This window comes from Oryx dammah, unplaced genomic scaffold (genome assembly GCF_014754425.2).
Source record: "Oryx dammah isolate SB20612 unplaced genomic scaffold, SCBI_Odam_1.1 HiC_scaffold_15, whole genome shotgun sequence".
Taxonomy (NCBI): Eukaryota; Metazoa; Chordata; class Mammalia; order Artiodactyla; family Bovidae; genus Oryx; species Oryx dammah.
The window spans coordinates 46,128,630-46,154,944 of record NW_024070199.1 but is presented as its reverse complement, the minus strand read 5'-3'; the positions used below and the strand labels follow the sequence as shown (position 1 = coordinate 46,154,944).

The following is a 26,315-nucleotide window of genomic DNA, read 5'->3' as shown; positions in this document are numbered from 1 at the left end:
CTGGGTGGTGGAAAAGGAGGGCGCCCTCTGGTCAGGGAGGGGTGCTCGGTGCAAAGGGCTAAACCCTTGGGCCCCTCCCAGCCTCACCTCCGCAGCCCTGTGACCCAGACAGGAGCGTCACTCTGCTCCACCTGGTGTCCAAACCCAGTAGTTCAACCGCAGAGCCTTGAGAGTGGGACTGAGTGGACAGTGGAGCAGGCAGCACGAGCCTGGCTCTTGGTACGTGTCCCGGGTGCATGCTGGGTCCCAGCCCCTCGGGACGGCTAGGGGTCACTGGCTTGGTGGGCCAAGTGGCCTCAAAGCACTGGACTCAGGGCTTGGGGTCTTCCTGGTGTCTCCAAACCAAGCTGAAGTGAGGTTGCTCTAGCTGGGGAAATGCCCAGACCCTCTACAAGCACAGGCCTGGGGGCCCAGCTCGGAGACTGCCCTGCAGTGGGGTGGGGAGCCCTCAGCCCACCAGGCGGGGGGAGGGGCACTTGAGCAAAATTGCTGAGCCTGGCCAGCAGGGACCCCAGGACCACCTGCTCCAGGTGCAGAGAAGCAGGGCTCTCAGAGGCCCAGGGCTCTCTCATCAGCCTTTGCAGAAAGGCCCTGGAACCTTTGTTCTGGAGCTGGGGGCCTCTTCCTGGGGGCCGGGAGGCATGTCCCCCCCACAAGGGAGGCGCCTGGCTCCACGCTCCCTGAGGCCACATTTAGAACATGCCCAGGTGGCCAGTGGGTGTGTGGGCCGGGGGAGTGCAGGCGGATGGGGGGACGGCAGAGAGACAGCTGCGGAGGAGCTGGGGGAGGCTGGGGTTCCGGCCGCACCCCCCAGGCTGGGCCGCACCTGCCTGTCCTCCACGGGGGAGGAGCAGGTGCCGGCCCGCGCATCACACAAAGCCCCCAGCCCCAACACCGCCCGGCCGGTTCGCACTGGTCCTCCCTGGTCACGGGCTTCCGCAGTCACTGCCGCCAGAGCAGCTCTGCCTCTGTCCCCGCACCGTCTGGCCTCTCCCTGCCCCTGCCCTGCCTCAGCCTGCTTTGCAGCTTGTGCCAAAGTCCATAGCGTGAATATTCCCTCCCAGGCTGATGGCAGGCTGCCAGTGTGAGGCCCCTGAAGGCAGAGCCAGCCCTGTGAGCTGGTAGGAGCCCCTGCCCCCGCCCCCAGCCAACGTCCTCATCCTCCAACCTCCGCGGCCCTGGCTCAGGGTCTGAGACACAGCCGGCCCTCAAATATGTCATCAGGCGCACTAGCCTGAAGTCCTGGGGGCAGCTTCAAGCCCAGGCCTGCTGGGTCAGATGCCAGCGTCCCAGTCCCAGCTCTGACACTGGCTGCCTGCCTGGGTCTTAGCTTCCCCACCTGTAAAACGGCCGCATCATCCCCGAGGTGTCTCCTGGTTAGACTTCTATACATCCTGCCTGAAACTGCCATCACCACCAGCCCATGGGCACCTGTGAGTGACCCTCCTGGAAACTGCAGGCCCCAAGGTGTGGGCACAGGCAGTCAGGGGGTACCAGGCCACAGAGAAGATGAGGAGGCCGGTTCCCCGAGTGTCCCCAAGGCTACGCTGGCACCCGGTAGGCCCTCGGGAGATGCCCGTGCTGAGTCCCCACCTCTGGCCACTGCCTGGCGCTTCAAGTCTTCCTCCAAGAAGCAGGGAGGAGCCAGAGGAGAGGCAGCCAGACCCCCATCACCTGAGCCACGGGCTGGAGGCTGCCCTGCCTTTGCCCCATCCATCCTGCACCTGCCGCATCTGTGTTCTCCAGGACAGGACCAGACCTGACTCAGGCCTGTCACCTCTTCCCTGCTAGCTGGTACAGAGCCTGGCAACTGCTCAGTCCTCAGAGAATGGGAGCAGGGTGGGGGTGAAGAGGGGGTGCCAGGATGGGAAGTGGCTGAATGGATAAGGGATGACTAGGTGGGTGGATGGGTGGATAGGTGATGGGTGGATAGATGGATGACGGATGGATGATGGATGGACGGATGATTGATGGCGGATAAGTGAATGGGTGGGTGGATGGGTGAATGGAAAGATGGATGAATAGATGAGTGGATGGGTGAATGGATCGAGGATGGATCGGTGGGTGGTTGGATGGTTGGTTGGATGGATGGATGGATGGTTGATTGAGAGGATGGTTGGTTGGATGGATGGAGGAGGTGGATGGATGGATGGATGAGTGAATGGGTGGGTGGATGGAGGATGGATCGGTGGGTGGATGGATGGTTGGTTGGATATAGATGGATGGTTGGTTGGATATAGATGGATGGTTAGTTCAGTGGATGGTTGGTTGGATGGGTGGATAGAGGGGTGGTTGTTTGAGTGGATGGTTGGTTGGATGGATGGATGGTTAGATGGATGGATAGATGGTTGGTTGAGTGGATGGTTGGTTGGTTGGTTGGATGAATGGATGGAGGAGGTGGATGGATGGAAATGGATGAACGGGTGGATAAGTAGATGGATAAATTGGTGGGAGAGTGGGTGGATGGTTGGTTGGATGGAGGAAATGAATGGATGGTTGCCTGAGTGAGTGGATTTGGTGGGCGAGTAAATGGAAGGCAGGCAGGCAAGCCAGGGCTCTGGCCTCCTCATGTGGAGCACAGACTTTTTCGAAGCAGAGTTGGCCAGGTAGCAGACTGCAGCTGCTGGCCTCTCCCTGGCAGCCAGTCAGCCTCAAGTCCCGCCGGGCCCCCTCCCCCATCACTGTAGACTCGGCGCCCCCTTCACCTGGGCTGGTCTTCCGCCCTCTGGCTCATCTCCCGCTGCTAGGAGCTCTGTGCTCACAGTCCACCCACTCGGGCGGTATTTCAGAAATGTGAGTTTCCCGCATGCTTGCAACCTGCCCTGGACGCGGTGCCTTGGGCAGCTTCGTGGGTCGTGTAGGAGCCTCGCCTCCCCCCAGGCCCCCTGCCCCGCCGTGGACCCCCGTGCCTTTGCCCTCGATGGCCTGCTTCCCAGCGCGCACGCACCCTGGATATCTGGGGACCGCTCCCCGACCTCCGTCAGGTTTTGCTGTGTGCAGAGCGCTGGCCCCGTGAGCTGGCTTCCGGTCCTCGCACAGAAGCGGAAGCCGAGGCGTGGTCATTCAGAGCAGCCCCAGACCCAGTTGCCCAGCCTCTTCTCGGCACCTCCGCCCAGCCCCTCGGGGAGAAGGCGGCGGCCGACCCTGTCCCGCTCTCTGCGCGGAGGGCCCCCACCGCGGGGCCTCGGGCGCCCAGCCTCGGCCCTGCGGGGCTCACGGCACTTCCCGCGGCTGGGCCTCCTCCCCGTCACGACGGCCCGGCCCCTCTGTAGAGCTATGTTTTTCTACACGTATCTCCGCTTTTTTTGGATTTCCTTCCCGTTTAGGTCGCCAAAGAGCCCTGAGGGGAGTTCCCTGAGGTGTGCAGTAGGTTCTCGTTTGCTGCCTGTTTTGTACACAGTATCCGTCCTGTATGTCCGTGAGTCCCAGGGGCCCAGCTCATCCCAGCCCCGTTTCCCCCCGGTGTCCATGTTTGGGCTCTCCGTCTGCGTCTCTATTTCTGCTTTGTTGATAGGTTCATCCGTACCATTTTTCTAGACGCCACATATATGTGTTAATATGTTTTTCTCTTTCTTCTTCACTCTGTATGAGACTCTAGGCCCGTCCGTGTTGCTGCACGTGGCCCTACTGCCTTCTTTTCACGAGGGAGTGATGCTCCGTCGGATATATGTACCACATCTTCTTTATCCATCCCTCAATAGCGCCCGTCTTACGCCCAGTTCTGATACATTACATTCTGCAGGGTCTCTTTCTTCCTTTGTGTCTTCAGGAAGCATTGCTGAGGGGCGTGCCCACCTCACAGGCAAGGTTTCCTCTAGGGGTGATGAATATTCTGGAAGTAGACAGAGCTGGTGGTTGCATAGCACGGTGAATGCTCTAACTGCCACTGAAGTGGTGGCTTCGCAACAGTTAATTCCCCGTTTTATATACTGCACTTTGGTGGTTTTGAACAGAAGATAATCCCGCTTTTTCTACAGACGAGTTTAGTCCGAATCACAGGCAAGCAGGACTGGCTCCAGGCAGGAAAGCAAAGGCAAGAGGCAAGGGCCACGTCCAGGGGCACAGGGTGAGGAAAGGGGCCCAGGCTCCTGTCTTGGCCCCCCGGACCCTGGCCCGTAGGAAGGCGTGGCCTGGAAGCCCTGCAGCCTCCGCCCCCGAAGGTGCGTTTCATGCTCAGCAGCTCCAGGGTGTCTGAACACGCTCTGGTGGCTGCCAGCTGGCAAACAGGGCTTTGCTGATTCCAGCCCAACTGTGTGAATCAAGGTCAAAGTGGAGGCTGGCGTGGTGGCCGGAAGCCGGGCCTGGCAGATGGCGCCGTCATGCCCCTGCTCCCTGGCCTGGAGTCGGCCCTGTGGAGCCCAGGCTGTCTGTGGACGCGCAAGGGCTGGAGGCTGAGTGGGGCTGGGTTGGGGAAGGAGCCCCACGGATGGTTGGAGCTTCCGAAGCTGGGCTCTGGCTGGTGGCCGGGAGGGTCTTCGGTCCTGTTCCTGGGGTGCGGCCTCTTCTGCTCACCAATCTCCTTTTTTGCCGAGCCTCTCAGGCTCTCGGATGGGCAGGCGGGGGTCCCCCGGCAGCACGACGTGGGGATGTGACTGGGGCTGAGTTCAGGGACCTGAGGTAGGTACCTCGGAGGTCGGGATGCTCGGCTCCATCTTTCTGCGTCACGTCGTCTCCACGCAGGCCGTGCAGAGATGTTTTACCTCTTCCCTGACCTCTTCCCGTCCTGGTGCTTAGAGCATCTTTTTCCTGATGGGGACACTGAGGCAGAGAGGCCTGTAACCCATCAGATGTGCCCTGGCCATCACCCCTCCCCTGGAAGGACAGTGGGAGCACCCCATGCATCGTGCCAGGCGTGGCATGGGGTGGGGGAGGGCACCTGTGACCTGCCCCAGCCTCACTTCCCTGACGAGGGAGAGCGTGAGCGAACATGTGAGGCTGTCTTAGGAAGCCAGGGAGTGGGTCTCTGAACATGCGCATGTCAGGCGCTGGGAAGCACTTCCCGCGTCTCAGGACGGTGAGTGGATAAGGCGATGGGTCCACGAAGACCTTGGGGAGGGGGGCGTGGGTACTGAGAAGGGGGAGCACAGATGGGGACCCAGCACTTCGTCTGTCTCTTGTTATGTATTCACAGAGAAAACTTGTGTCATACGTGTAGGGATTGTATCTGATGTAAGCGGCATGTGTGGTCAGCTGAATAACGGCCCCCAAAGACGTCTGTGTCAAGCCCGCAGCACCTGTGAATATCACCTTATGCAGCAAAAAACAGGGGTCTTTGCAGGTGTGGTGAAGGATGCTGAGATGCGGACATTTTCCGGGATTATCGTGGGGGCTGTGGGTGGCGTGCTAAATGGCATGACAGGTGTCCTTGTAAGAGGGAGGCAGAGGAGTTGTGAATACAGATGAGGAGGAGGAGGCCCAGAGACACTAGAGAGAGGCTGGAAGGACAAGCTCAGAAGCCCAGGGTTGCCTGGAGACCCCAGGAGCTGAAAGAGGCAGGGAGGACCCTCCTCTGGGGTCCCTGGCAGGAGCAGTCCCAACTAATGCCTTAATTTTGGCCTGGTGACGACTGGCAATGAACTGCTGCTCCAGAAGAGTGAGACATTTAGCTTCCGCTGTTTGAAGCCACCCAGAATGTGGTCATTGGTCCCAACAGCCCCAGGACACTCTCACCGGACCAGCGGGAGGTGACAGGTTCTGCAGAAGCAACGGAAAGTGGGTGCTAGCCAGTGAGGATAGGGCCGGGCCTGCATCTACAGAAGCTGGGGGTGGATCAAACCGGGGGAGGGGGAGCGGCAGCAGACAGGCCCCTGGGCCGGGCACAAAGCTGGAGCCACCCCCAGGCGCAGCCTCTCCTCCGAGCCCCCTCTGAGCCCCCTCTGCTGTTTCTCCTCAGACGTGTCACCCTCGGCACCTGGGTTTCCTTCCCTGCGGGATGACCCCTGACCTCCAGGCATATGGAGTCCACCTGCCCTCTCGTACCGTCTAGGGCGTGGGTCCCAGGGTACCCGGCGGCCTCCTCCCAGCGGGCAGCTGTCCCTCCCAGTTTGGGGCGCACAGCAGAGTCACCATCCTGCACCGCCCCACTGTGCCTGGAGGCCACCTTTCCCTCCGGTCGGCCCCTGAAACCACGTGCCGGCTCACCTGCCCTCCCGTCCACTCCTCCCCCGGAGGCTTGGGTCCTCCTGTTGCCAATTGCAACAGGCCAGCGCCGTGGGGGTCCCTGTTTCTCTCCCAGGGAAAAGCAGCTGCCCACTCCTGGAGGAAGCCCCCCCGACTCCGCCCAAGATGGGGTCCCCACGGGGTTCAATGTGTACACACGTCCACATCCTGCTCCCATAAAGCAAGGACGGGGAGCCATCGGGTCCTCCTGCGGTCAGCACAGAACCTTCGTGTTCAGGACAGCGGGGCGCGGCGGGGGTGGGGGGCTTCTGTCACTGGAACCATGAGCTCCAACTGACAGACCAAGAGGGGCGGGTGTTCTCTGAGGGGCACGTGGGCGCTTCCTGTCCTCACGATGGGTCACTGTGGTGGCGGCCTGGGCTCAGACCACTTCTTAAACCAAAAGGACCAAGCAGGTGGGAAACAGCACAACCTGGGCAGACTTCAGACCTCCCAGCTCCCCCGCATGGATGGGGTGCGTCCCCCCGCCCCAGGGAGGCGGCGGGAACCCCTGGATCCTATTCCCCAACGTGGCCGGGGCGTGCTGATTCCCAGCCTTCTCTCAGCCTTCAGGGAGACGGTTCCCAGGGCGCCCGGTTCCATCTTTATCTAATTAGCTTCTGTGCTGGGAATCTGATGGACTCTCTAGCCTTGCGAGATGAGGTGCCCGCCGGGCCCAGCTGAAATTTGTCGCATTGACTTACAGCTGGGTCTTGCAGAGAATTTTCTTCCTAATTCTCCTCTGGGAACCTGAGAACACAGATACACCTCCCCGTGCCAGCCATTCATGAGTCCTCTCCGGGGCGACCCCACCCCGAGGAGCAGGGGCCCCCGAGCCGCCCAGGTCACCGCCCGGCTCTCTTCCCAGCCGGGGCAGGCGAGTCAGCAGCAAATGGCACAGTCGCCGTCTCAGCGGGTAATTGCATGTGGTCTGATTACTGGCCTGGCTTTGTTCCTCTGACCCCGGGAGAGTGTGGCTTACAAGGAAAGAATGCATGAATACTTCCGTCACGGTACTGTCTGCCTGCTCCCCAGTGCCCGTGCCAACCTGCTCCTCCCTGCTCCCCAGCAGCTCCCCAGGCAGGGCCTGGGACGCGATGAGTCAGCCCCAGATCTGCAGCAGGCTTCGGTGGAAACACCCCGGCCTGCATGGCGAGCGGGGCCTGTCTCGCCGTCTCTCCGTGGGAGGGGAGGGGCGGCTTGGACGGTGTGGTGGTCCGAGTCCTGGCCCCCAGTGACACCCGTGTGTTGATCTCTGAGCGTGACTGTGTCACATGGCCGAGGACTGAGGTTGCATGTGAGACCTTGTTAGATGTGGAAGTTAAAGTGGTTGTTGCTCAGTTGTGTCTGACTGTTTGTAACCCTAGGGACTGTAGTCCACCAGACTCCTCTGTCGGTGGGATTCTTCCGGCAGGAATACTGCAGTGGGTTGCCATTCCCTTCTCCAGGGGATCTTCCCAACCCAGGGATCGAACCTGGGTCTCCTCCATTGTAGGTGGGTTCTTTACCGTCTGAGCCACCAGGGAAGCTGTTAGGTATCAGCTGACCTTGAGACTGGAGCCTGACTTGAGCATCTGGGTGGGCCTGGTGTTGAGTGCAGGGTCCGAGTTACGGAGGAGGGATGATCAGGAGGAGGGGGTGGGGGGAGATAACGATCAAAGAGCAGAGGATGGAGTGATGGAGGAAGGGGCCAGGAGCCAAGGGGTCCAGGCGGCCCCCAGAAACAGGCAAGAAGCAGATTCTCCCCGGGTCCTCCTGGAGGAGGCAGCCCTCAGACACCTTGACCTTAGCCCAGTGAGGCCTGTGGCCTCCGGCAGCGTGCGAGAATAACCCTGCATTGTACATGCTGCCCAGTTTGTGTCCAGTTTTTCCAGAAGCGTCAGAAACTAATACAAGTGTTTCGAGCCTTCAGAGTGCTGAGACTGAGAGCAGTGAGAACGGGCCCTCTGATCCCCACTCACCATGAGACTGGCAGGGAGAGCCCATTCTACAGGTGGGGAGACTGAGGCTGCAGGAGTTCTAGCCACTCTCCCCAGGCCAGGAAGGGACTCGCGATCTCGGCTCCTCTCCCAGACTCTGCCCACTGCACCCTGCTCACTGGCCTCCCTGGGAGCCCCCAGTCATCCCAGAGGCTCTAAGGCCAGGAAATGAGGTCTGGGCTCGTGTGACTGCCGGGAAAACCCACGGGGATGCCCCAGTTCTGAGGCTGTGCTGGGGGCCTCCGAGGAGGAGGTGTTGGCTGCCACAGAGCCCACTGCATCTGGGAAGAGGTGCTGGCCAGGGGCCCGGGGCATGGGGTCAGGGCTGGGCCACTGAGGCTGGACTCACATGGAGGCCGCCTGTGATGGGAGCAGCACCCAGCCTGCTCCTCACATGACATCTCAGTGCTGTCCCTCGAGGGAGCCGGACACACCTGAGCAGGGTGCCGGCCATCCCAGGAGCCTGGGGAGACCGGGGGGGAGGGATCCATGGAGGCCCCCCGCACCCGCACAGAGGTTGGTGCAGATGGAGTGAGGAGCGCACAGCCCCCGCCCGAGCGGTCTGCGGCCGCCTCCCCAAGACTCTCCCTGAGTGCGTGGCCTGGGCTGTGCTGCGGGTGACCACACCCTGGCTGACTTGGACCAGCGCTCATTTGCCCGATCCCGGCGGTCTGAGATCAGTGTGTGGTCAGGGCTCACTGCCCCACCCCGAGCTCTGCGGAGGGCCTTTCCTGCCCCTTGCAGCCTCTGGGGTCCCTGCGTGTCCCTGAGCTTGTGCCTGCGTCCCTCTAGCCTCTGCCTCATGCTCCCGTCTCTCTCTGTCTCCCCCCTCCTTTTTTTTTGGCCACACCACATGGCAAGGGGGATCTTAGTTCTCCTGTCAGGGATCAGACCCACTCCCCCTACCTGGGAAAAGTGGAGTCCCACCCACTGGACCACCAGGGAAGTCCCTCTGTCTCCCCTCTTGTGAGGACTCCTTTCATGGATTCAGGGCCTCCCCCCAGATTCAGAATGACCTCTCCTCAATCCCCTCACTACTTCTGCAAAGACCCCGTTTCCAAGTAGGGCACATTCCGAGTTTGGGGGGGTATAAACTTGGGTGGGGGGGATGCTGGATCAGTGGTAAAGAATCCACTTGCCAGTGCAGGAGACCTGGGTTCAATCCCTGGGTGGGGAAGGTCCCCTGGAGTGGGGAACGGCTACCCCCTCCAGTATTCTAGCCTGGAGAATTTCGTGGACAGAGGAGCCCGGCGGGCTGCAGTCCATGGGGTCGCAAAGGGTCGGACACGGCCGAGCGGCTTTCACCATGCAGTCTCTGTGCCCTGTGGCATGTCTTTCCTTGGGCACGCATGTGCCCCAGGCGAGTGTCCAGAGCTGGGACCCACTGACCCCCACCCTCCCCACTTCCAGCCCCTTGTGCTAAAGCCTGAGTTGCCGTTCCCACAGGGCTCTGGGTGGGGCCTGTGCACCCCCCAGAGATGAAGCTCACACCCTGGATGGGGCCTGGGGGTTTGGAAGGGGGTCACCATGCATGTCGGTGGACGGACAGCCAGGGGCCATAGGGCGCTGGGCGGGTGGCAGGCAGTGGGCTAGGAAAGGCCTGGGGCCAGGCCTGGGCTCCGGGGGCATCAGCGAGGTCACACGTAGATGCCACCTCCTCACGCCCTGTGTGTGGAGACCCCCCAGGCTGTTGGAGAGCAGGGCCAGCAGAAAGGACAATGCCCCGATCTCCCCCAGTGCCGGGGCAGTGGGGGGCTCCAGGGCCGTGGGGACGGTCCTCAGTGCCGTGGAGTGACAGGAGCAGGCTGGGGGCATGGGGCAGGCGGCCAGAAGGGGCTGGGGGGTAGGGGGCTTTCCAGGGAGGAGACATTAAAGCTGGACCTGCAGGGGGCCTGCAGGCCCCTCTCAGCTCCCTCACTGCTCCTGGCCTGAGGCTCTGGTCCCTCAGCAGCCCTGTGCGATGGTCCTGGGGAGACAGGATGTGGACCCCAGCCCCCGAGTTCTGCAGGCCCTGGGGGAGCTGCCCCGCCTGTCCCAAAGAGGGTGCTGAGGGCCAGGGAGCAGCTCTGGTCTCCGTCCGCTGGCCGAGGGGGCTCTGCAGCCCAAACCCTCCACTAGATGCCTGGCTCAACCCCCGCAGAGGCTGTGTGACCTTGAACTAGTCACTGCACCTCTCTGAGCCACACCGTCCTCGCTGGAAGTGTTGGGGGGGATCCCGTCCTGTGAGAGAGGATGAGTGTAGGGGCTTCCAGAGACCCAGCGGGTAGCGAACAAGGCCGCCACGGATGTACTGTGTGTCATCTGCAGTCGCGCTGATAAACCCTGCGGTCACCTGTGGTTGGACCGTCTCCCTGTTCTCAGTAATGTGGGAGGAGGGAGGGTGGTCTTCATAAGTACTCTGGGCTGTGCATGCTCAGTTACTCTGTCAGTCGTGTCCGACTCTTTGCGACGCCACGGACTGTAGCCCGCCAGGTGCCTCTGTCCAGAGGATTCTCCAGGCAAGAATGCCGGAGTGGGTTGCCATTTCCTATTTTAGGGGATCTTCCCAACCCAGGGATCCAACCCACGTTGGCAGGTGGATTCTTTACCACTGTGCCACCTGGGAAGCCCCTCGTAAGTATATTTCAGTGGAAATCTGTCTCGATAAACTCAGACAGCCTAGGATCCTCTGATGGATGCGTGTGAGTGATCTGGGGGAGGAGAAGGGAGAGTCAGTGGAGAAGGCACCAGGGTGGCCATCTTTCAGAAGACAAGCAGGAAGGGAGGAAGGAAGGAAAACAAATACAGACGCCGCCTGGCCTGGCAGACAGGCGCCTGGAACCCAGCAGGTAGCAGTCAGAAAAATGTCTGTTTGGGGCAAACTAGAAACAAGCAAATCATCATTAGACCTCGAGGAGGAGAGGTGAGCTGCCCCTGCACAAGGGAACAGCAAGACGGATGGGCCGGCACGTGGCCAGCCATGTGGCGGGACTCCGGCTTTAATAAAAAATAATGAGGACAATAAGGGAGAATTAGGAGATCTTAGAGACAGGAACGCGGAAGGGAAGGCACCGGCTGGGGCTGGAGCCCTGGGAGGTTGAAACCATCTACAGCCTGGTGACCTGGAGGCCCAGCCAGCTCTCTGTCTGCATCCCATGGGGGGTGTGGTGGGAGGTCCCGCCCAGCTGGGGACAGTACCTCCGTTGTGAGACAGTGTCTTCCGCAGGGAGACGTGTGCAGATGGCAGGTGCTTGGGAAGGAGTGTGAACAGCAGCTCGGCTCACAGGGGGACCAGCCAGGGCATTTCCCCTACAGGAGCCGTGCCAGGGGGTGTCTCTCCAGCTCAGAAGGAGCCTGACTTCTGGAGTTTCGTCCATGTCAACTCTGAAGGTCAGAGGGCACATGGGGTTTGATTCGATTAAGTGCGAGATCTTCCACTGATGTGGGTGGCTGTCATGTGGGAAGTGCCAGCACCAAGAGTTCTGGGGATGCTTGGAGGAGAGAGAAGGTAGAGAGTCACCTGCTGATTTCAGAAAAAGAAGTGGCACTGCTCCACTAGACCAGCTGGACCACGGAGACTTTTCATGGGCGTCAGGCATCACTTTTCCAGAATGGAAACCCCGCGTGTTGCTGAGCTCAGCGCTGGAGGCGGGGCTGTGTCAGAGGACACAGAGTCCCGGCCCCACCGATGACTCTTGCCAGGTCCAGACCTCGGCCCTCAGCTTCCCCTTCTGTAAGGCAAAGGATCCGGTCCACACCATCACCAAGGGCCTGTGGGGGTCTGCTGTTGTTAGTCGTGTCTGACTCTCTGCAGCCCCATGGACTGCAGCACACCAGGCTTCTCTGTCCTTCACTATCTCCTGGAGTTTGCTCAGACCCATGTCCATTGAGTTGATGATGCCGTCCAACCATCTCATCTTCTGTTGCCCTCTTCTCCTGCCTGCAGTCTTTCCCAGCATCACGGTCTTTTCCAATGAGTCAGCTCTTCACTTCGGGTGGCCAAAGTACTGGAACTTTAGCGTCAGCATCAGTTCTTCCTTTGAGTATTCAGAGCTGATTTCCTTTAGGATTGACTGGTTTGATCTCTTTGCTGTCTAAGGGACTCTCAAGAGTCTTTTTCAGCACCAGAGTTCCAAAGCATCAGTTCTTCAGTGCTCAGCTTTCTTTATGGTCCAACTCTCACTTCCATTCAGTCTAAAATCCATCATCCTTTGCTTCGGCTCACGTTTTGCATGTTCCCCAGCTCTGCTATTTCCTTTGTCCCTACCATATAATGCCCTTGTCGTTACCACTGTACTTGCTAAAGCATAGTCATTTCTTAGGCTGCACCGGATCTTAGCTGTGCCATGCAAACTGTTAGTTGCAACTGTGCAGTCTAGTTCCCTGACCAGGGATCAAAGCCAAGCCCTCTGGGACCTGGAGTGGGGATTCCTGGCCAGTAGACCAGCAGGAAGTCCCTGCTGGTGTACTTTGGATCAGCCAGCATGTTTAGGGAGTCAGTGTTGTAATTACTGGGAAATTAGTCTTGGCTAAGACCAAGAAAATCACTTTTATTTTGCTCTCCACTTGTGAACTGAGTCCGCCTGAGACACGGACTGTCATCAGACCTTCCTTGGGAACTGAAGGTTGGGCAGGACTTGAGGTCTGTGTCACCAGGGCTCCTGAGTTCTCATGGCCAACCAGCAGTGCACAGAGGAGTGGGGCCCAGGCTCTTTCTCAGCCCAGAACATAAGTTGAAGGCCACTGGATTTATCGGGAGGTCTTGGCATCCTGATACCTACACATGGTCCATACCCTCTAACCTAATCCACCTCCCTCCCTTCCTCTCCGACCTCTGAGAGCATGAAAGCATTAGTTTGCTCAGCTGTGTCCGATTCTTTGTGACCCCACTGACTGTACCCTGTAGCCTGCCAGGCTCCTCAGTCCATGGAATTCTCTAGGCGAGAATATTGGAATGGATAGCCGTTCCCTTCTCCAGGGGATCTTCCCAACCCAGGGATCAAACCTGAGTCTCCTGCATTGCAGGCAGATGCTTTACCATCTGAGCCACCAGGGAAGCCCCTCTCCAACTTTTAGATGTCTGTTAAGAAGCTTCGGGCTGCAAATAATAAAAAGCCCACTAATGCTGGCTGAGACCACCCTGATGAGTCTGGAGGAAGGCGTGGCTGGGGTTTGTCCCAAGGGGCAATGGCATCTCGGCAGGCCTCCTGGCCTTTCCCTCAGGGCTGTAGGTAGTTCCCACAGCTCCACATGTCATCTCCTCAGAGCAAATCTCATGCAGGAACATAGGGAAGGGACTTCCCTGATGATCCAGTGGTTAAGACTCCACGCTTCCCCTGGACGGGGCATGGGTTCCATCCCTACTTGGGAAACTAAGATCCCACGTGCCATAGGGCATGGCCAAATAAATAAATAAAAATAAAAATGGATGCAAAAACTCCATCATGAACAGAAAATCCAAATTAAAAAAAAAAAAGAGTATATAGAAAGAAAGCATCAGGAAGCACTCTTCTGATCTCTTTTCACGCGCAAGTAAAATATTCTCTGCAGGGCCCCAGGAGACTCACCCTCAGGGCTTATTGGCCAAAACTGTGTCCGCTGACCATCCATAATTGCAGTGGAGGCTGGGAAAGCAAGGATCTCACTTTTCCCACCTTAAGAGTAGAAATCAGGCTGGGAGAAGGAGCTGGGTATGTGAGGGACAAGGCTGAGTGCCTTGCCTCTAAGCAACAAGGATGCTGTAAAAGTGATGGCTGTTGAAGCGGGTTTTGAAGGATGAATAGGAGTCTGGCATATAGTGACAGCAAACTTATAGAGTGTGTTCTGGGCAGAAGTGAAAGAATGAGCCTGAGAACAGTGCACTTGTCAACCAGGAAGACCTCATTTAGCCGATGGCCCGTTCGTAGCAATGGGGAGTTGTAAGGCACAGCACCTTCGTAATTAAACGCTGTTTCAACACTGAGCCTTCACCACACAGGTGTTCCTGCACCGTTTTCCTCGTGTTGCCCCTCCCTTTGCTTTTGGCTGTGCTCACACCACCGTGATCTTCCTTGCTTGTGTTCACCGAAGTGTGTGGACCGAATTTCCGGCTCTCGCCCTTTTGGTGTAAAGCAGGATGTGCCAGCAGAATCTTCCCAGGGCACCCCTGGGGGCCGTCTGGTCAGCCCAGGAATTGACAGGAAGTCCAAGATGCCTTCTCCAGAACGTGCTGCTAGAACTAGCCGTCCCCCACCCCCTGGGTCCTTCCCCACCTGGCCAGCGACCCCAGCCCCGAGCTGTTTGGTGCCCGGCCATCCTAGGACACAGTGCCAGCCCCGCACTGCCCAGCTTTGCCTCCAGCTGTGTGTTCCATGCAGATCACTCAACCTCTCTGTGCCTCACTCGCCACATCCAGAGAGTGGGAGCGAGCACAGCACCTCCTTCCGGGGGTCGGCGTGAGGGTTCGGGACGTTTGGCACAGGAAGCACTGGCATCCAAAAGTGGTTAAAGACTGGGCGCAGTAAAGACAACACTTGCAGCCTTTGTTGAAAACAGTGGGAGTGTTACCGGCTCAGTTGTGTTCGATTCTTTGCGACCCCGTGGACCGTAGCCCGACAGGCTCCTCTGTCCATGGGATTTCCCAGCAAGAATACTGGAGCGGGACGCCATGCCCTCCTTTAGGGGATCTTCCCGACCCAGGATCAAATCTAGGTCTCCTGTTTTCCAGGCGGATTCCCTACCATCTGAGCTACCTTACTTATCCATTATTACTAATTAAGCCAGAATTCAGGCCTCCTTTCACTTTGACCCAATGAAGCACAAAAGCCTAGACACAGTAAGGGGCCGGAGGGTGTCTCTTTGCGTTTCAGAAAGGTTTATCTGTATGATCCTTCTGAAACTTTCTAGGGCATCTCACAGATGACCCCATTTCTAAAGAGGGTTTTTTTTTTTTTTTCCATTTTAGAAGAAAAGCTCAGATGTTGTATCAAACCAGGCACCTGTGTGCGGTCATATAAGTGTTGCTTGTGTAGGAGAATTAAGACTTTTCTTAGCTTTTATTTTATGTGTGTGCATGTGGGTTATCTTGAGATAGTCACAGACATGTATTATTTGTGTCAATTCGAGTGTCTTTAGGACATTTAGAACAGGTCTTTATAACCAACAGCCCACAGACCCCATCGGGCCCACCAATTCTGATGGGAAGCTGTTTTTGTAAATAAAGTTTCACTGGAACATAGCCCCGCCCAGTCACTTACATAGCATCATGGCTGCCTTTCAGCCACAACTAGCAGAATGAGTAGCTGCAAGAGGAACCACATGGCCCAGAAAACCTGAACTGTCTACTCTCGGGCCCTTCACAGAAAAAGTCTGGCAACCTCTGATCTAGACGTTTGCTGAGCTCCTTTCAAAGGGGCTCCATCCACCTGAAAATGCGCCTCCTTCCCCTTTTGAGAGACTTCTAGAAAAAAACTTCCCCTTCAGTGATCTCATCTCAGCCTCAGCACTTGGAACAAAAATAAAATGTTCCTGTGGCGGGAGGTTGGTGGTCCGGGGTGGACAGGAGCGGTGGCCAGACCCTCCCCTCCAGCCAGGCCTGACCTCAGAGGTCAGTGCCCTCCCGGCTGGGCAGGTGAGCCCGACACAGGGAGTTGTGAGCTCAGGGTGAATTCCCCAGCCCCTCGCCCCGCCGGGGTTCCACCTCCTCTCCAAAGCTGGGGTCACTGAGCGACACCCACGCTCAATCTGATTTGGTGGCTTTGTCACTGTGGACAGCGCCCACCTCCCACAGAGGGACTCGGGGGCTGGCCTTGCCAACCAAGCTCAGCGTCTGTCCCTCAGCCCACTCAGCGTGCTCTTTGGGGGCAAACTCGAGGCCGACAGATGGGTGCCTGGCCTGTCATTGGGATCACCAGAGGAGGAGGAGTCATGGTAACCCCTTTCTGCACTCCCAAAGAAATGCCAGGCACTCAAGCTGTTCCCCTAGTGCTGGTTTCTTCATGCCTTTGGTTTTTGCTTTGTTTTTTTTGGAAGAACATTCAGTTCAGGGTCAAAGGCCAAGGTTGACGGGTTGGCCAGCTCCGCAGCCCTGAGCAAACCTTTCCCCCACCAGTTTATGGACTCGCAGAATGATCCCACCCGCCTGGAGCGTGCTGAAGGTCTCAGGGAGCAGCAGCCTGGGGGAGCGGCTTAAACAGGGCCGGGGGTGCCACACTCCCCCTGCAGACGGCTGAATGGGGGCTAGCCATCTCTTTCTGGTTTGCCTGGGACCAGCCTGGTCTTAAAACAGAAAGACCCCATGTCTGAGGAAACGCCTCAGTCCCCAGGTAGCCCAGGACATGGGTCACCCCATTGGCATCACAGGCCGGACGCAAGAGTCCCGGGCTGGGTTTCATCCACTGCGTCAGTGAGCTTCGTTTACGTGGCTGCTGGCATGGTCTAATCTTCCCTTTGGCAGACGGGAAAACCCCAGCCCAGAGTGGCTGAGCGTCCTGTCCAAGACCCTATTACCAGCCTTTGCCGTAGCCAGGACTAGAAAGTGGGCTAGAAAATGAGGCGGGAGGACCAGGCTCCAACCTGAGGGGACTCACTCACTCCTGGGAGAATAGATCATGGTGAGGCCGTAACAGGGAGAATGAGGAGGAGCCCCGGGGTTCAGATCACGAAGGGTCTTGGACACGGTGGGAAACTTGGGTTTTTACCCACTTCTGATGGGAAGCTGTGGGAGTATTTTAAGGGAGAAAGATATGACCTGATTTAAAGTTTTTATAATAAAGAATGCATTCAGAGGAAACTTGTCGGCAAGCTTCTGTGGTCCTCGGGTGAAAGATGCTGGGGCCTCGGGATTTGGGGAGGTCAGGACAGGTGTGTGAATGCTGACAGTGTCCGTGTCCTTGCTGATGGCATTTGCTGACGGATTGAGAGGGAACAGGGACTTCAGGAAGACTCCTTGGGTTGGGGTTGGCAGCTGGCTGTGCTGTCTCCCACCTGCACGGGCACCCAGGCCCTTTTCCTCTGGTCCTGGCACCCGGAGCATCTTTTCCCTGGATTCTGGAGCGCCCATCCTGCAGGGCTGAGCTCCCCTCTCTTCTGGTGACACGCCCTCAGCCATTGCTCGTGGAACAACACGCAGCATCTACACAGGCAGAGCCCTGGGGGCCCCCGCCACTCCGCGAGCACAGGGAGGTGCCTGGGCGTCCCTCCCCGGGGGCCCGCTTCCTCTGGACTCCCGACTCGCTGGCGCCTCCTGCTCTGAGCACAGCCCCGTGGTGGCTGTGCAGGCTCGCCTCGCTTTTGGTCCCTTGCTTTACCGTGTGTTTGACAGCTTGAAGGTTTGCGGTCCCTCTGTGTCCAGTGACTCTGTTGGCGCCATTTTTCCCAGCAGCAAGCATTCGCTCACTTCTTGTCTCCACAGTGGGTCTTCCCAGGTGGTGCTAGTGGTAAAGAACCCGCCTGCGAATGTGGGAGATGTAGGAGGCACGGGTTCAATTCCTGGGTCGGGAAGCTCCCCTAGAAAAGGAGATGGTGACCCACTCCAGTGTTTTTGCCTGGAAAATCCCATGGGGTGGACTATGGTCTGTGGGGTCGCAAAGAGTTGGACACAACTGAGCGACGAACACGTCTGTCTTTCTGTCTATCTCCGCGTCACCGTTTGGTGATTCTTCAACATCTGAAACTTTTTCGTGGTGATTATAGTTGCTACAGTGATCCGGCTTCAGGGATCTCTTCATGTTACTGTTGCAGAAAGACTACAACTCTCTTGGCTCAGATGATGGTCAGCGTGCTTTAGTGACGAAGTCGTTTTTATTCGTTTCCTTATTTCTTTGTTTGGCTATGCCGAGTCTTCGCTGCTGCGGGGCTTTTCTCTAGCTGTGGCGAGCGGGAGCTGCTCTCTAGGTGGGGTGCATGAGCCTCTCTCCTTGTGGCGGCCTCTCCTGGTGGGGAGCACAGGCTCTGGAGCTTTGGGGCTTCAGCAGTCGCAACTTCTGGGCTCTAGAGCGCAGTAGTGTGACGCACGGGCTTACTTGCTCCGTGGCAGGTGGGATCTTCCCGGGCCAGGGAGAGAGAACCCCTGTCTCCTGCAGGGGTATTCTTAACCACTGAGCCACCAGGGAAGTCCTACAGTATTTTTTTAATTAAGGTGTGTACATTGCTTTTTAGGCATGATGCTTTTACACACTTCGTGGACTGCAGTCTCGTCTAACCATCACTTTTATAGGCACCGGGAAACCAAGCGCTACTGTGACTCTGTTTCCACATTCTCTTTATTTCCGCGATCTGGAATGGAACCCCCAGTATCTCTGAGGTCTGCGGGTACCTTTATAAGGAAGGAAGCCTGGGGGCACTCTGCCGACGTCACCGGCAGATTCTCGTACCTGCTGATGTCACTGGCAGATTCTTTTAGGTAGGGAGCAGGTAAAACTATTTCAGTTTACAATGAACGTTTTCAGAGTGAACGCCTCAGGTAGCTTCTCACCAGCTGATCAAGTCTGCCAACCTCTCCTGAATGTCACACTCTGCGTGTGTGCTTTTTATTATTATTATTATTATAGTTGATTTAGAGTGCTGTAGAAGGTGTATAGCAAGGTGAATCCGTGAAATACACACACACACACACACACACACACACACTTTTCCAGACTCCTTTGCTTTATAGATTATTACAAGATATCAGATATACTTCCTGTGCTATACAGTAGGTCTTCCTTATCTGTTTTATATATACTGGTGTGTATCTGTTAATCCCAAACTCCTAGTTTCTTTTTGTATCTACCCCGCTTCTTACCCCTCTGTGATGTTTCAAGGCTGCAGTTGACATCCAAGGTTACAGAGCTGGTTTGGTGAAGTCAGAACCCCCTCCCCAGGCCTTTCAGGTTCCTGTGCGGCTGTTTTCCCGTTTCGATCGCATTTCTATCCCTCTCCTGGGAGCGGTGATCACCTCCCGTCGTTTCTGCCGTCCCACTGTCTCCTCCACCAGCCACTTGACAGGTAACATAGCCGAGTTGTGCTTGGGAGATGCTTTGTGGTGATTTATCACAAAATAACGAGACAATTTAATTTGAATCAAGTTCTTTGCACATTATTGCTTCTATTAGGAAAAACTTGTCGCTGTTTATCATGTTAGCGATGAGCAGGGTGATGCCGCGATCTGCTCGGGCAGGGATGGTTCTGATTCAGTGTTCTGAATCGCCTGTCTGAGAAACGGCTCTCGTAAGAGCGCGTCTCTGCAGATCGGGGCTGTGAGTTCCGCGGGGACGGCCTGTCGTCCACACCCGTGAGGCTGAGATGATGCCACTTCGTGGGCAGGGCTCCCAAGGGCCGGGAGCCATGTCACTGCGAGTGAACTGGCCACCTTCGTCATCACAGAGCAGCCGTGCACCAGGGTGGCCTGGGCTTCCTTCCTGTCCCCTGGGAATTAGGGCCTCTGCCTGCTCACACGAGTCGGGAGGCGGGGGGCACCAAGCGCCCTCCAACTGGGATGCAGGAAGCAGGATTCAGGGAGAGTGGCGTGTGTGGCCGCAAGCTGAGAGGTGCCCCTTTGGAGGTGAGTGACAGGTGACTGAGGGACCCTTCCCACCCACTCACGGCCCACTCACCCTTCCCAAGGACTAGGACGTGGCCCTGCCTGCCCATGGAGCTGTCCCTCTGGGTCACCCCACCTCCAGGGAGCCAGGCCGCTCACCCACGCCTGGCATCTCTGCCCAGCTGGGCCACCTGTTGAGGTCCCAGGCATCCCCCTCGGAAGAGCTGACAGGCTGTTTAGCCTCATCTTCCCTGATTGGCAGAGCCCAGAAATTTCTAGGACAGCCACTGCCATTCAGTCCCCAGAGGCCCCTCTTTCTAACAGTGTCCCAGTTCCCAGCTCCATCAGGCTCTGTCACCGGAATGCATTTCCATGGGGAATGATGCAGCCACAGCTTCTCTCAGGCTCGGCTTCCCTGCTGTGGAGGGGGCCCCGCCCCTCGACAGCTGCTCCAGGAAGGAGCTTTCAGGGATGATACACATTCCATCACTCTCCCAGGCTCTTCCCAGGCATGGCTGCCCCCACAGCCTCCGCCACTTCCAAAAGACCACACCCCCACCCGCTGGGGCCCTGCACCCTGCATTCCACTGCCCCAGCCAAGATCCAGTCAGCCGTGTTCATCACACTCACAGCCCACCTTCCGTACCTTCTTAGCACATGCACACGAATGCTGAAATGATCTTGGCAGTTCTGCCTTTTTGGACCCATCTTCCCGTGAGTCAGTCATTGCAGGAAGACCCCCCAGTGGCTTCTGGGGTTTCGTCGCCTTGAGCCACCTCTCCGAGAAGTCTCTCCCGGTGAGAAAATCCGTCTCGCAGGTTGTTTTCACTTGCGAGGATGTGTGACGGATTCGAAACTTAGCGCGTAATGAAGTTGACCTCATGTTCGATTTCAGAGACACTTCATTAAACACAGACTCATTTCCTTGTTGTTTGCTGTTTGGATTTGGGGGTAAGTGGGTTTTCCTTTCCAGCTTGCAGACATGTTTGTGGGGTCCTCAGAGCTTGGAGGCTGCTGGGGACTGGGCTGTAGGGCCCAGTGGCCGAAACCACCCTTCTGCCTGCAAAGCTGAAGGGGGTCAGCGCTTCTCACTGAGGTCCCCACATCCAGGGCATGTGCCTGTCCAATGTCCTCTTCAGCCACAGGGCTCGGGCCATCTTCACACCCTGTAGCTTCTCCTGCTGTTGCCTGGGGAGAGCTGTGACGCCAACTACAGCGGGCCTTTGTGTGTGACGCGCTGAGCAGGAAGCATGGCTGTGGGACACGCTTAAGCCGAGCTTGGGTCATCCCAGCGGGATTCAGGCCTGGCTGGGAAAAGGCTAGCTTGGAAGTAGTGGATCAGCTGCTTGCTATCATTTTGGCCTTAGGTCATACGGGGGGAAGCAGGCGCTTTTCTGGTTCTGCCTGAAGCTGAATTGCAGCCTCAGGCCACCCCTGGACGTTGTCCAACCCTCAGCCGTGGCCCGGTGTGATCAGCCCCTTCTGCCTTGCAGGTGGGCCTCAGGACCTTTGTCCCCGAGGTTCTCTCTCCGTCTGGAATGTGCTCGTCTTTCTCTGTCCCCTTCCAGCCTCCAGCGCACTCACTCCTATTCACACGTTGGTCTTCCTCCTACAGGAAGTCCTCCTGCCCTGTTCGAGTTCACACAGCACCATATCCTGCACATTTGTGTCATAGTTAGACTCATATGTGACTTCCCACTTTCTCCATGTGTGAGTTTCCTGATGCTGCTGTAGAATGACCACAGACTGAGCAGCTCCAAACAGCAGAAATGTATTCTCTCCCAGTTCTGGGGCGGGAAGTCCAAGATCAAGGTGTCAGGGTCCGGGGAGGCCCTGTTCTCCTCTCTTCCAGCTTCTGGTGTTTGCCAGGAGTCTTGGTGCTTCTTGGCTTGTGGCTGTGTCCTGCCTGCCTCTGCTTGTCTTCACACGGCCTTTTCTCCCCTGAGCCTATCTCCTATCTCTCTTTTCTCTTCTAAGGACCAGTCATTGGATTTAGGGCCCTCACTAAATGATCTCATCTTGAGATCCTTAACTCATTACATCTGTAAAGACCTCATTCCCAAATGAAGTCACATTCACAGATGAGGGAGCTGGACTTCAACTTGATTTGGGGGTCTACCATTCAACCAACCCTACCCTTCCTTGACATGTCTACAAAGGTTAGACTAGGTCTGGCTTGTTCCCTCCAAAAAAATGCCAAATAACCAGTCTGTTGCCTGACCCTTAGTAGGTATTCAGTAAGGAATGAAGGTGTCAGTCACTCAGTCGTGTCTGCCTCTCTGTGAACCCATGGACTGTAGCCCACCAAGTTCTTCTGTCTGTGAAATTCTCCAGGCAAGAATACTAGAGTGGGTTGCTATTCCCTTCTCCAGGGGATCTTCTTGACCCAGGGATCGAACCTGGGTGTCCTGCATTGCAGGTAGATTCTTTACCATCTGAACCACCATAAAAATGACTGCATGGATTACTGAATTAACATGGTAGCTTACCCTTGGCCACAATTTTTTCTGAACTTTAATTCAAGAACAAAACCTGATCCCAGTAGAGCAGGGAAGAAACGGAGCTGTTTGATGTGTCCGGGTGAGGCCATCTGGTCTACCCCAGTGGTCCTTATGTTCAAAACTCAAATGCTCACAGCGAGCCCTCCCGTGTGGGGCAGGGCAGACAGAGCCACCCCAGGGCCCACCTGCTCACACATCTCGGCCGCCGGGGCCTGGCTTCCTGTGGCTTCAGGTTTACACCTCCTCCAGGACCAGACACTACTGCCAAGGGAGCTTGTTCAGTGACTGACAAATCCTAAATGCCAGCTGTCATCGCTGGCATCTCCACCATCTGGACCCAAGCGAAGCGCAGCCTTCGCTTTGTGGGGCCACAGTTAAGGCCACTTGAGGCCCAGCCACCTGCAGTCTTGCAAGGCAGATGCCAGGGGAGTCTTCGGGCCTGCTGGTGGGGTGGGGACCCTGAGGCCGTCTGTGTGGCCGACCGTACAACCACCTCACTCCAGGTGTTTTCGGCACTCTCTCCTGGCACGTGCAGGACTGTCGGGGGTGGAAACATGAAAAGCTGGCACAGCCTCTACCATGTGGCTCCCAGGAGACTTACAGCACAGGGTCGTGTCTCCCGGTGCCAATGTGGTTCTAGGAGGCTACCTCCTGCCTCCACGGCAGCCCAGCCCCCCAAGGTAGACCTGCGTCTAAGGATACTGCGCACATTCTGGGCGTCTATGGCCTCTACTCCACCTTTGCATGAACTTGAAAAAGGTGCCTGCCCCTTTCTCAAGGCCCTTTGCTTGCAGCTGAGAGCCAAAATCACCACCATAAACAGATGGTTCTATGACGGCCGTGATCGGATGGTATCCTCTGTACTTGTTCTGTGTGCAACCTGCACAACTGTACTTGGCGGGGCTGAATGCCCACCACCTTTGCCTTCCACGGCTCCCACTGCAAGAAGCTTCCAAAGGAGGGTCCATTTGGGGTACATTAAAGTGCTCTCCTGCCCTGTTCAGAAAACGCGTTTGAAGAGAGCGCAGCTGGAGTACAGATTTTTTTCATCACACTGAATCTCACCAAGAGTAGATGTTGTGCCCTGTAGGGAGATTCAGAGAGAATGGGCATGATGTTTGCCCCTGAGGAGCCCACAGGTGACGGCTTCACAGGTGAGAAGGACCCCACCAGAGGCTTGGGCGAGGCTGGAGGGGACCCCCTTGTATAGACTGTGCAGGGGCCCCTTGTTAGGAGGATTTAGAAGGAAAGAGATTCTCATTTGGGGAAGGCTCCTTCTTGAGGCCCGGGGTATGGGATTTCCCAGTTGGAGCCCGTGCCCGGGGATTGTGCCATTCAGACAAAATCGGAATGCGCACTTGTTTTAAGGGAATGACTCTTGTGTTGGAGTTTCTATTGCTTTTCACGATTGCTACCGAGATTGCGGGTTTCCATCAGCCTGAGCCTGCCTTTCCACTTCCTAGGGCTAGCTAGCTGCATACAGTAGGCACTCCACAACGCTGAACTGCCCTGCCCTCTGTGGATAATGGGGACTGACCCGGAGACCTCTTCACTCGAAACCCTGTCGTCTCCCTTCAGCCCCTGACGCTGCCACCCCTGTTCTCCACGCTGTGTTCCTTGCCCATTTTGCTCCATTCCGCGTGGCGCCGTGCTGGGTAACCCCCAGGATGCAGTCACGGTCTCCTGGGGAGATCCGCACTTCTCCCTGTTTAGGGGGGCACTGCCCTCACCTGCTCCGCAGAGTCCCTGCAAGGAAGGTCTGAGTGCTCCCACTTTGCAGATGGGAAAAGTGAGGTCTGATAAGCTAAGCTGGTAAGTGCCTGGGTCAGGATTCAAACCCAGGTCTGTCTGTGAATGAAATTGAGATGGGTCGTGACGGGCAGGGAGCCAGGGGCTGTTCAGTTCCTGAACTAATGCAGGAAAGAAAAGTTCGGACTGTCCCTCATATCGGAGATGAAGGAGTCTGGCGTTTCCTCAGTGAGCAGGATGACAGACACACAGGTCGGGGCAGCCTACCTGGGCTCAGGTGGGGTCTTTGCTAACCCCTCCTGAAGTCCACAAGGCGTGCCTTGCTATTATTCCCACTTTGCCAAGCGGGACCCTGAGGTTCCAGAGGTTGGAGTGCCCTTGGGGTCAGAGCAGAGACAGGATCTGAGCTGGGCCCTGTGTGACACCCACCACGCCCGACGCCCCTGCCCTATGCGGCCAGTGGGGAGGGTGCCAGCTGCATCCAGACAGCCACACTGTCCCCAGCAAGCTCCCCCAGCATGGGGGACAGCTGAAAGGCTGTCAGGGGGTGCTGTCTGTGCGGTGGGCAGAGGAGCTGGCCCACGGTAGGGCCTCATGATGGAAAGCGGAACAGGTTTGCCTTGGAGCCAGGCAGAGACGGGTGTCGGGGGCCACATGGGTCCCCAGGGAACAGCAGGGCTCCGGCCCCTCAGAGTGGGCATCGTTGTGGCAGGATTTTGAAGGGCTCCTGCAGGGGGACGAGCAGGGACAGAGGGCAAGGCTGCAGCAGCCTGGGGAAGTGGCCGGAGCGGGTGGCGGGCTTGTACCTGAGGAGCCCTCCAGCTTGAGGCATTCCAGGCTGGGCGGGAGACGGTTGGGGAAGGCACAGGATGGGAAGTGGAGAGGCTAGTGGGGGGTCCGCTCCCTCGAGCACCAGGTGCCCAGCTCTGCCCCACCCCCTCCTGCGGATCCCAGGTGCTGGCTCCCTGCCAAGTGGATGGCGGTTAACCCAATAGCTCCCTGGGGCTCTCAGTCCCACCGCAGGCTGTGGGCATCCTCCAGTCTGACCTCACGGGAGTCCCGGGAGGCCTGCGGCTTCCTCTCAGCATGCTGTGAGGTGATGAAGGGGGCCTGAGGCTCAGAGAGCCAGGTCTCCGACTAAGGCCAGGCCAGCACGTGACCTGCCCACAGGCTCCCAGGCCTGGACTCCTGGCCATGTTCAGCCCTCCTCTGGTGAGCTCGGGGGCTGAGCTCCCAGACCTAGGGCTCCCGTACCGACCCGCCAGGCTGACCCCGGGGCGGGAGGCAGAGCCAGTGCCCAGGGACTCAGCCCCTCCTCCCAAGTTCCTAGACCACCCTGGACAGCGGCCATCCGGGATGGTGCCGTCTGCCGCACTGGCCCTTTCCTGGAGGATAGGGTCACACCCGTGAGTTCCTTTGTGCGGCCTCCGATGTGCGGGCTGAGGGCTCAGGAGTGGGCAGGACACCTGTGTATCCTCGGGCCGCAGCCCCCCACCCCTAGGGAGCTCCCGGGCTCCTCCATCCCTGCAAGGCGATGTTCTCCGTTACTGCCCAGCGCTGGGTCCCAGCAGCCCTGTCCTTCCTCCTCCTGACCGCCCACCCGGGCTGCTCCCTCAAAGCTGAGGCCGAAGCCTTCCTGCAGGTGGCAGGCCCAGCGCTGGGCAGAGCTGACCTTCAGTCCTGGGACCTGGAGCCCCGTCCAAGCCATCCCAGTCGGCATCCTGGGCCTCCCCCTCGGGGCCGGGGCCCTTCCCCCTCACCCTGCCCTCCCACCAGCCAGCCCCTAAGGACCCTGGAGAAAGCCTCCTCTCTACCCCACCCCCACCCCCAGCGTCCCTCCCCCTCCCCCCTGACTTACTTCCGGGGCAGCGGGGACTCCTGGAGAGAGGCAGCCCCGGAAGGTGGGGGGGGGGGGTCCGCGGGGTTCCCCTGTTCCCGGTGCTGGGTGCTGCGGGGCGGCAATCAACTGGCGACGCTCCCGTCCTGTGGATGGTGCGAGGCTTTGGCGACCGAAGCAAAGTTGGAGCTTTTCGGGTTTCTTTCCTTTAAGAAAAAAGCTGTGCCAACCGGCGGCTGGTGTGGCTGCAGGGGGAGCCCGCAGCCCCTTCCTACCCACCGCCCCCCGCCCCAAGGAGGCCGGGCTGGAGTGACCTGCCCCCTTCCGCTGGAAGCCCCCCCCCGCCGCCCGCCCGCCCGCCCGCCGGCCGCCCCCTCCGCCGGCCTGCGGTTCCTCTGCGCGGCCGGCGTGACGCCGCCGAGCCGCCAGCAGCCTTGTGGGCTCCGCGCAAGAGCGAGCGGGGCCCAGCGCGCCCCCGGACCGGAGGGAGGGATCGCCGCGCCTCCCGGGGCGGCCGCGGCTGCAAGGGAGCGCAGAGAATCGGCGGCTTCTGTACAAGAAAAAAAAAAAGCCCTTCGGGAAGAAAAGAAAAAGGAAAACCGCTGCCTCAT

At 58.1% G+C, this 26,315-nt stretch overlaps 1 protein-coding gene across 1 annotated transcript in view; it reads left to right on the top strand.

Annotated features, from left to right (window-relative positions):
* SHANK2 (SH3 and multiple ankyrin repeat domains 2) overlaps window positions 1-26,315 on the top strand; it is a 527,407-nt gene that overhangs the window by 340,456 nt on the left and 160,636 nt on the right. The window lies entirely within an intron of this gene.